The following is a 9,646-nucleotide window of genomic DNA, read 5'->3' as shown; positions in this document are numbered from 1 at the left end:
TCCTGAGTGGTAACAGGAACCCAATCTAGAACCCAAGGTAGGTGAGGTAATATCTTTTATTGGACCAGTTTCTGTTGGTAATAGGGACAAGCTTTCGAGCCTACACAGTGCTCTTCTTCAGGTCTAGAACTCATCATTTGCATATATAGTTGGGATTGTTCTTTCCAATGTGCATTACTTTGCACTCATCAACATTGAATTTCATCTGCCATTGTGTTGCCCAGTCACCCAGTTTTGTGAGATCCCTTTCGAACATTTTGCAGTCTGATTTGGACTTAACTATCTTTAATAATTTTGTATTATCTGCAAAATTTGCCACCTCACTGTTTACTCCCTCCTCCAGAACATTTATGTACATGTTGAACAGCACTGGTCCCAGCACAGACTTTCGGGGGACACTGCTATTCACCTCTCTCCATTGTGAAAACTGACCATTTATTTCTATCCTTTGTTTCCTGTCTTTTAACCAGTTACTGATCCAGGAGAGGACCTTGCCTCTTGTATCATGGCAACTTACTTTGCTTAAAGAGCCTTTGATGAGGGACCCTGTCAAAGACGTTCAGAAAGTCCAAGTACATGATAGCCACTCAATCACCCTTGTCCACGTGGTTATTGGCAACCCTCAAAGAATTCTAACAGATTGGTGAGGCATGATTTCCCTTTACAAATCCACGTTGACTCTTCCCAAACATGTAGTGTTCATCTATGTGTCTGATCATTCTGTTCTTTACTACAATTTCAAAAAATTTGCCTGGTACTAAATTTAGGCTTACTGGCCTGCAATTGCCAGGATCGCCTCTGGAGCTTTTTTTTGTTGCAGTGGGAGCCGTGATCGGCCAAACCTGTGGATGCAGCAGGTTAACAAACTGGCCTGGCCTGCCAGGAGCTTTCCCTGAACAAGCGGCGGACCGGCTTTGAGAACCACTGGGCTACATACCACAGTTAGTAGTTCTGCAATTTCATATTTGAGTACCTTTACAACTCTTAAGTGAATACCACCTGGTCCTGGTGATTTATTACTGTTTAATTTATCAATTTGTTCCAAAATCTCCTCTATCGACACCTCAATCTGGGACAGTTCCTCAGATTTTTCACCTAAAAAGAATGGCTCCGGTATGGGAATCTCCCTCACATCTTCTGCAGTGAAGACCGATGCAAAACATTCATTTAGCTTCTCCACAATAGCCTTGTCTTCCTTGACTGCTCCTTGAGCACCTTTGTCAGCTAGTGGGCCCACTGATCGTTCAACAGGCTTCGTGCTTCTCATGTAAATAACAAAATTTTGCTGTTAGTTTGTGAGTCTTTTGCTAGTTGCTCTTCAAATTCTATTTTGGGCTGCCTAATTATACTTCTACACTTCACTTGCTAGAGTTTATGCTCGTTTCTATTTTCCACAGCAGGATTTGACTTCCAGTCCTTAAAGGACGCTTTTCTGCCTCTAACCACCTCTTTTACGCTGCTGTTTAGCCATGGTGGCATTTTACTGGGCCTCTTAATTTTTTAAAAATTTATTTATTTGGGATATACATTTAGTTTCAGCCTCTATTGTGGTGTTTTTAATTAGTTTAAATGTAGCTTGAAGGCATTTCACCCTTGTGACTGTTCCTTTTAATTTCCATTTAACTGGCTGCCTCATTTTTGTGTAGTTCCCCTTTCTGAAGTTAAATGGTACTCTGGTGGGTTCTTTGGTATTCCCTCTCTGACCCACGGATGTTAAATTTAATTATATTATGGCCATTATTACCGAGCAGTTCAGCTATATTCACCTCTTGGACCAGATCCTGTGCTCTACTTTGGACTAAATCAAGAATTGCCTTTCCCCTTGTGGGTTCCAGGATAAGCTGCTCCAAAAAGCAGTCATTAATGGTGTCTAGAAATTTTATCACTGCATCCTATCCTGAGGTGACATGTACCCAGTCAACTGGGGAATCGTTGAAATCCCCCATTATTATTGGGGTTTCTGTTTCTGTAGCCTTTCTAACCTCCCCGTTTTACAATCACCTTGTCAGGTGGTCTGTAGTATAGTCCTACTGCTACATTCTTATTATTAAAGCCTGGAATTTCTATTCATAGAGATTCTGTGGTACAGTTTGATTAATTGAAGATGTTTACTGTACCAGACTCTATGCTTTATTTCACATATCATTCCATTCCCACACCAGTGTGACCTCTATAATTCCTGTATAGTTTGTATCATGGTATTATTGTTTCCCGCTGATGATCATTGTTCCACCAAGTTTCTGTGATGCCTGTTATATCAATATCCTCATTTAACACCAGGCACTCAAGCTCACCCATCTTAGTATTTAGACTACTAGCATGTATAGATAAATTACAGAATGTGTCAATATTTAGTTGTTTGCCTTCCTCTGATGTAATTGAACGGGACTCTTTTTTTGTTTGACCGTTTCGCTTCAGTTTTTACCAATACTTTATCAACATCTATCCTCTCCTCTTTATTAGGAGATAGAGTATCCCTTTAATACATCCTCCCCAAAGGGATGTCTGGGTCTGAACCGTGTAGTCCTCCGCACCTGTCTGGTTTCCCCCTAGATGCTGCACCACTGCAAGATGAGGTTTACCCCAGCATAGATGAAATGAAGATGTTATCACAATGAGGTGATTTGCACTGGCTCACGCCCCACTTCCTATCAGTGCAGCAGGTCTGCATTAGGTGCTTCTGCTGGTTAATCAAAACAATGTAGTAAACGGGCACAAATTCCCTCCCTGCAGACAAGCCTGTATTGTGCTCTGATTCTGTGGTACCAGGAGGACCTCACTTGACATGCTCAGGGCAACTACGCGCATGCTTAATTGTTTTGCTAGATCAGGGCCAGTGCGCTGTGGTTAGCACTGAGCCAGGTGGAGCCTGAAAGGTTCTGTGTTAACTCCAGGCTAAGATTCTCATGCTCCTGTCACTGGGGCTGGTCTCTCTGAGTAAAGCTCATGGCTTCTTGGTTTCCTTTGTGGTTTGGAGGCTGGTTTGTTTATTGTATGTTGATGAAACTATTGGTCCCTCGACTGCTCAGAAAACAATTTTCCCAGCTGGGATGTCTTTCTTATCAAGCTGTGGTTTTAGGTATATTGGACCGGCTGGCTAGAAGCTCCAGACATGAGCCTTCTTTGAATAAACGTCCACTATTGCTGCTCCTGCCGTGCTGAGCAAGCACTTTAACATTGAGTGCGGTGGGAGTGTAGCTGCCCAGGACAGAGAGGTTGGTTGCTTATTCAGCTCCAAGAATGCCGCCCCAGTAAAGACAAGTGTCAGCGTTCACATTTTGAAATGTCACACTTATTCGTAGATTCCAAGGCCAGAAGGGACTGTCATGATCATCTAGTCTGACCTCCTGTGTCACACAGACAGAGAACGTCCTCCAAATAATTCCTAGAGCGCTTACAAAAGTAAAACATAGTTCCCCTATGAGCAACCTCCTCCCGCAAACTACGGCATTCGGGCTGGTTGGAAATTTTTCATGAAAACTGTTTTTAAACAGAAATTGGGTTTGCAACTCAACGATTCTTTTTTCAGAAAGTCTCTGCTCTCCGTGGAAACTTTCTATTTTTCATCAAAGAAACCAAATGCCTAAAAACCAAAAATATTTAGATTTGGATAGCCTGCCACAGAGCATCATGGGAATTATAGTTCAGTTACCTCATGTCCCCATTCTCCTCTAAGAAACAGGCTCCTCAGTCATACTATATCTTCTATGAGGCACCACAGAAGGGACTCCCATGATGCACTTGCTTTCCCTCACTATGAGGAGAGGCTGTGATGCATCATGGGAGATACAGTCCAACCAGGAAGACTGGCTTATAGAGGAGAATGATCGCATGAGGCACCATGGCAGCATTTCAGAATCAAAATAGTTCAGTTTTCAATTTTTCAATGAGAACAAAATATTCCTGCAAAAAAAACCCATTTTACAACCAGACCTACACAGCACATTGTGTGACAGCTGAGTGTTCTGCAGCTCAGTGCGCGGGCCAAGCAGGGGATGCTCCAAGCCCCTTTCCTGATTTCACACACAATGTTCAGAGCATTTTACCCTCCTTTACCCTCAGGCTTGTATGTCCCCTCACCGCCATCCTGCTGCAAACAATAGTGTATTTGATTAGAAGTGGCTGGGGCAAGCTCCTTCCATCCATGCAGCGTTCCTGCTGGGGATTGCATTTCTATTCTATTACCTTGGAGAATAGGGCATTCATGGCAAACAGAACCAAGCAAAATCCTATCCACTGTTTCATTAGCAAAGAGAGAAGCTGGATGCAGGTTAAGTTGAACAAACAGAAATTTGTTAAACCCTGTGCACTGCTCTGTCCATATGTCTGTGTTTCTTCAAGCTCAATTTTTCACATACTCTGCTATCCTGGGGTCCCATAAATAACAGTCCCTCCTGGGAACAGGGGCCCACTGACTCCAGTTCCATTGATCATGATACATCTCCCCTTTACAAACGAATTGACACCCAAACCCCCACCCCGTGTCTCTTCGTCCAGATGTTCCTAGCAAATAGCTGAGTTGGAGGCTTGTCTGTACTGCAGAGTCCGCTGGCTACATAGTCACAGGTCTCTCCTCATTAGTAGCAGGGCTTTGGTCCTTCCTCTCATCAGTGCCTGTGCTGGAGGGTTCTCTCTATGATGGGGCATTCCTGTGTGCCAAAAATGCTAACGAGGGGTCTGAACTACAAGAACCAGCCTTGTGTAACGGTCTTCTTAGCTGTCTTCACAGGTGATTCCACCTTACCAGTACTCTGTGGGTGCGTTGGGGATGAGGTCTGGTGGTCAAAGGCCCATCTGCATGCAAATTCCTTGAAATGCTCCAATGGAAATTGGGGTCACCATTAAGGAAGGGATAGATAATAAGAGAAAACATCACAAACGCTACTCTAGAAAGCCATCGTATGCCCACACCTCAAATTCTGGTTGCCTCATCTCAAAAACGGATATATTAGAATTGGGAAAAGTATAGAGAAGAGCATCAAAAATGATTAGGGGTGTGGAACAGCTTCCATAGGAGGGAGAATAAAAAGACTGGGACTGATCAGCTTGGAAAAGAGACGACTGAGGGAGGATGTGATGGAGGTCTATAAAACCATGACTGGTGTGGAGAAAGTGAATAAGGAAGTTATTTACTCCTTCACATAACAAACAAACAGGGCTCACCCGATGAAATGAATAAGCAGCAGATTTAAAACCGATATAAGAAAGTACTTCTTCGCAGAACGCCCAGTCAATTTGTGGAACTCATAGTCAGGGTATTCTGTGAAAGGGAAACGTATAATTGGGTAAAAAAAGAATTCGATAAGTTTGTGGTGTATAGGTCCATCAATGGCTATAAGCCAAGAGGGTATCCCTAACCCTCTGACTGCCTGATGCTGGGACTGGACAACAGGGGATGGATCACTCAATAAATTGTCCTATTCTGTTCACTCCCTCTGAAGTATCTGATACTGGCCACTGTCAGAAGACAGGATACGGGTCTAGATGGACCATTCTTATGGGTCTGTTGTCAGTGAATACAGAATCTACAGTTCCATATCTCTCAAAGTGGGCCTTCAGTTTGCCAGATACTGACTTGCTTCATGTATCAGGCAGGGCATTGACCTCCCAGAATTTTGAATAGCAGTCCACTGTGATCAAGTACTGCTTTTCCTTGAGGGTAAATAAGTCCTCTCCAACCTTTTCCATGGTCGAGTGGGCAGCTTATGTTGTAACAGAGTCTCTTTCTGTTGGCAGTTGTCCCACGACTGGTGGGTGTCCCACACTTCTGTCAAGGAGCGGAGTGGTGTATTCATTCCCAGCCAGTAAACGCACTCTTGAGGCCACCTAAGACAGCAATCCCTTTGGAGCACCACAAAGAAGCTTTTGCCATGATTGTCTCTATGGGTTTGTGGTCTGGTTGCGCAATTACTGGGTGGCCATAGGTGTACAGATGGAATTGCTCCACTCCAAATACTGCAGCCAGAAGCTCTGTTTCGACTTGGGCGTACCCCTGTTCAGTCTCTGCCAGGGCTCTGCCAGAATAAGCGACTGCCTGCTCCTGTTCAAGAGCGACACCCAGTCAGTTCTCCAAGACATCACACTGGAGTGACGGTGGGTCTCCTGGCTGGTTGTACTTCAGGAAAGGGGCATTCATTATGATTTGTTTCAATGTGTCAAATGTTCACTGATGCTGTTTTCTGATCAGACCCATGGCTTGTTTGGCTGCATTCCCCTTGTGTGATTGTATTTCCCAAAAGGGGTCAGTGTTTAGGGATGGTGTCCTTAGCCTCTCTTTGCTAGAGGCTGGGAGTGAAGGGATCACTTGGTGATTGCCTGTTCTGTTCATTCATAGAATCATAGAATCTCAGGGTTGGAAGGGACCTCAGGAGGTATCTAGTCCAACCCCCTGCTCAAAGCAGGACCAATCCCCAACTAAATCATCCCCTCCAGGGCTTTGTCAAGCCTGACCTTAAAAACCTCTAAGGAAGGAGATTCCACCACCTCCCTAGGTAACCCATTCCAGTTCTTCACCACCCTACTAGTGAAAAAGTTTTTCCTAATATCCAACCTAAACCTCCCCCTCTGCAACTTGAGACCATTACTCCTTGTTCTGTCATCTTCTACCACTGAGAACAGTCTAGATCCATCCTCTTTGGAACCCCCTCTGGGGCACCTGGCATTGGCCACTGTCGGCAGACAGGACACTGGGCTAGATGGGCCTTTGCTCTGACCCAGTCTGGCCGTTCTTATGTTGCTTACCCGTCCACAACCACAAACTTCACGTGGTGCCACCTTTTATTTTTCAGGTCCCATTTCCTACAGGCTGCATTATGGTCTCATTGCATATTATGATGTGATTGTGCCTGCTCTTTGCCATGGGTGTGTTGGAGTGCCATTCACCCCCAGGAATCACACAGCAGGAGGCCCCACTATCCAGCTGAAAGTGCACAGGGTGTTGCCCTATTACCATTGCTGCATGCGTGGAGGTCGGTATTGTCCCATGTTGCTTTCCTGTCCTGACGGCCTCAGCCTGATATGCTCTCGGGTTGGAGGAGAGAGTCCTGATGTCATCACCACCGTCTGAAGTGCTCTCACCCTCTTCTACAAGTCTGACTGAAGCTCTCTAAGACCTCCCCCTGTTCTAGTGCACACTGCTAAACTGGTCCAGCTTGCCACATTCCCGGCAGTGCTGCCCTGGAGCAGAGCACTTCTTTACCCGCTGCTGCTGCTGTCTCCCACAGTAAATGCATCTTGCTGTGGGTGTGAAACACTGGCCACCAGATCCCCTTTGCTCTTGACTTACTGCAGGTGCTTCAAGGATTGTCCTGCCATCCTTTCTCTTGAGGCTTCTGCTGCACACCTCATGTCTAAGCATCATTTAATGTGAGCTCGCCTTCCCGGAGCCGTCGCTCCTGCAGGTGGTGATCCCACGTGCTGCAGACTGTCTTGTCCCAAATTAGGGAGTCTGTCAAGTTCCCAACATTGCATATAACCGGCAGTGTGTGTAAGGCTGTAATATCAGGATCTACCCCCCTTCGGGTTTCTACCATTGGTCTCTAGTGAAAAACGTGTGTTGCTCCACAGTTTTGTTCTGCTTGGGAGAGCAACAATTCCCCAGAGCTCTCAGGGCTGCTGTGAGGCTTGAGACACAGGCAACCAGGGAGGATAAGAGCCAAATGGGTACTGGAACCACCATGTCTATACGTTGACAGGCCAATGAGTACACCAAGGCTCGTCGACCCTGTAGATTTCTGAGGGGTAGTTGGGATTAAGAACTAACGGGAATAAAATCCCTTCCCTCTGAACAACATGGGCACTTCCTCTATGGCCTCATGAGGAACAGACTGGACTTCCTGAAGCAGCACCCTCTTGTGCGAGTAGTCGCTGCAGAGGGGTGGGGAAGGTGATTGGAAGGAGGGTAGAAACAAATGGAAGGGTGAACCCCAGTTCCACCATGCTTAAGACCCATTGATCTGTGATGATGTGGGTCCAAGCACTTCAGATGTGGGACAGGCGGTTGGCAAAACCAGGGGTCAGGAAAGATGGCCCCGTGGAGAGTGCCGTACTGCTCATGGCCAACAGGTCAAAGGGTTGCTTAGATGATCCAGGTGGCCTAGAAGAGCTGGCCGCTGCAGAGAAGGACACCTCTTGTAAACCCTGCCCCTCTTTTTGGCCAGGTCCTGGGAGTGTTGCAGGAAGGGCTGAAAGCACTGGGAACATTGTGGCTGGAACCGCTTTCTTTTTGCCACCGGTGCATAAATCCCCAGAGACTTAAGGGTCACCCTTGAATCCTTCAGGCTGTGAAGCCTCTCATCGGTTTTACTGGAGAACAGTGAGGGGCCTTCAAACGGGAGGTCTTGAATTGTTTGTTCCACCTCCAGGGGGAGGCCTGACGTTGGCAGCCAAGGTGAACAGGCGCATCACGATGGCGGAAGCCATAGCTCAAACCCCGGAATCTGCTGCATCCAGGCTCACCTGCGGTGCTGTTCTGGCAACTCATTTGCCTTCCTCTACCAAAGCAGAGAATTCCTGCTTTGCCTCATCATCTGCCTCTCTTTGAACTTCAGGATATTATCCCACAGGCTGAAATCATATTGACCCAGCAGAGCTTGCTGGGTCGTGACCCTGAGCTGTAAACCCCCAGTGGAATAAAGGTTCCTGACAAACAGATCTAGGTTTTTTGTTTCCTTGTCCTTGCCTCTCCTTTTCATTGGTGGGCTGTGACCACCACGGAGCCTGGAGGAGGGTGGTTGTTAAAGTGTTCAAATCTCTGTGAAGGGCCATGATATCTCTTCTCCACCCATTTGGCAGTGGGAGGCAGAGAAGAAGGGGTCTGTTGTAAAGACATGACAGGCTCCAGGAGAGTCTTCTTAATAGGGAGAGCTACCCTAGAGGGTCCTGTGAGGGTAAAATGTCCGCAAGCCTGTGTTACCTTTCTTGTATCTCTTCTGGCTGGACACCTAGAGAGGCGGCCACCCTCCTCAGCAAGTCGTGATGGGCTCTAAAATCATCAGGAAGGGAAGAGGTAGATTCAGCCAGTAGTGCCTCATCAAGTGATGAAGAAGAAGAGGCTAAAGGTTGCTGAGGAGGTTCCTCAGTAGGGAAGTCCTGAGGACATGCCTCTGCCTGCACACTACTGATGCCAGTACTTGGCGAAGGAAATTGGTGACCTTCCTGCAGATGCCCCCGGACCTGGGTGATGTAGAAGTGCAGGAAAGGGTCAGAGAGGTTCCGTCTTGTGGAGGGAAGCCCCAAGGGGTCCAGATGAGCCATTGGTACAGGTGGGGCCCAGCTCTGTGTAGGCCAGTGGCTCTTACAATGCTCAGGCTGTGGGTGGCACCACGGTGGCAGGCACCACATCGGGGCTGCTGGGAATGCTCCGGTCAGGACACAAAGGATTTGACTTCCAAGTTCAATGAGGAGTCTGTTTCCTCCAGCCATGGGGGAGCTGAAGCCAGGGTCTGGGGAGCTGGGCTCCAAGTCTGGAGAAGGGGGTACTGATGAAATTGACCCATGAAATTGGCTCATTTAGATTGTGAGAGCTGAAGATGGATGGTGCCTCTCAGGCTCCAGACCATCCTTCATCAAAATGGCCATTTTAGGCTTAGGCAGGAGACAGTTGAATGATATTAAAGGGGTTAGAAATTCCTAAGAGCCCTGACTC

The sequence above is a fragment of the Mauremys mutica genome, chromosome 16 (assembly GCF_020497125.1).
Source record: "Mauremys mutica isolate MM-2020 ecotype Southern chromosome 16, ASM2049712v1, whole genome shotgun sequence".
Classification (NCBI taxonomy): domain Eukaryota; kingdom Metazoa; phylum Chordata; order Testudines; family Geoemydidae; genus Mauremys; species Mauremys mutica.
This window is presented reverse-complemented; position numbering follows the sequence as displayed.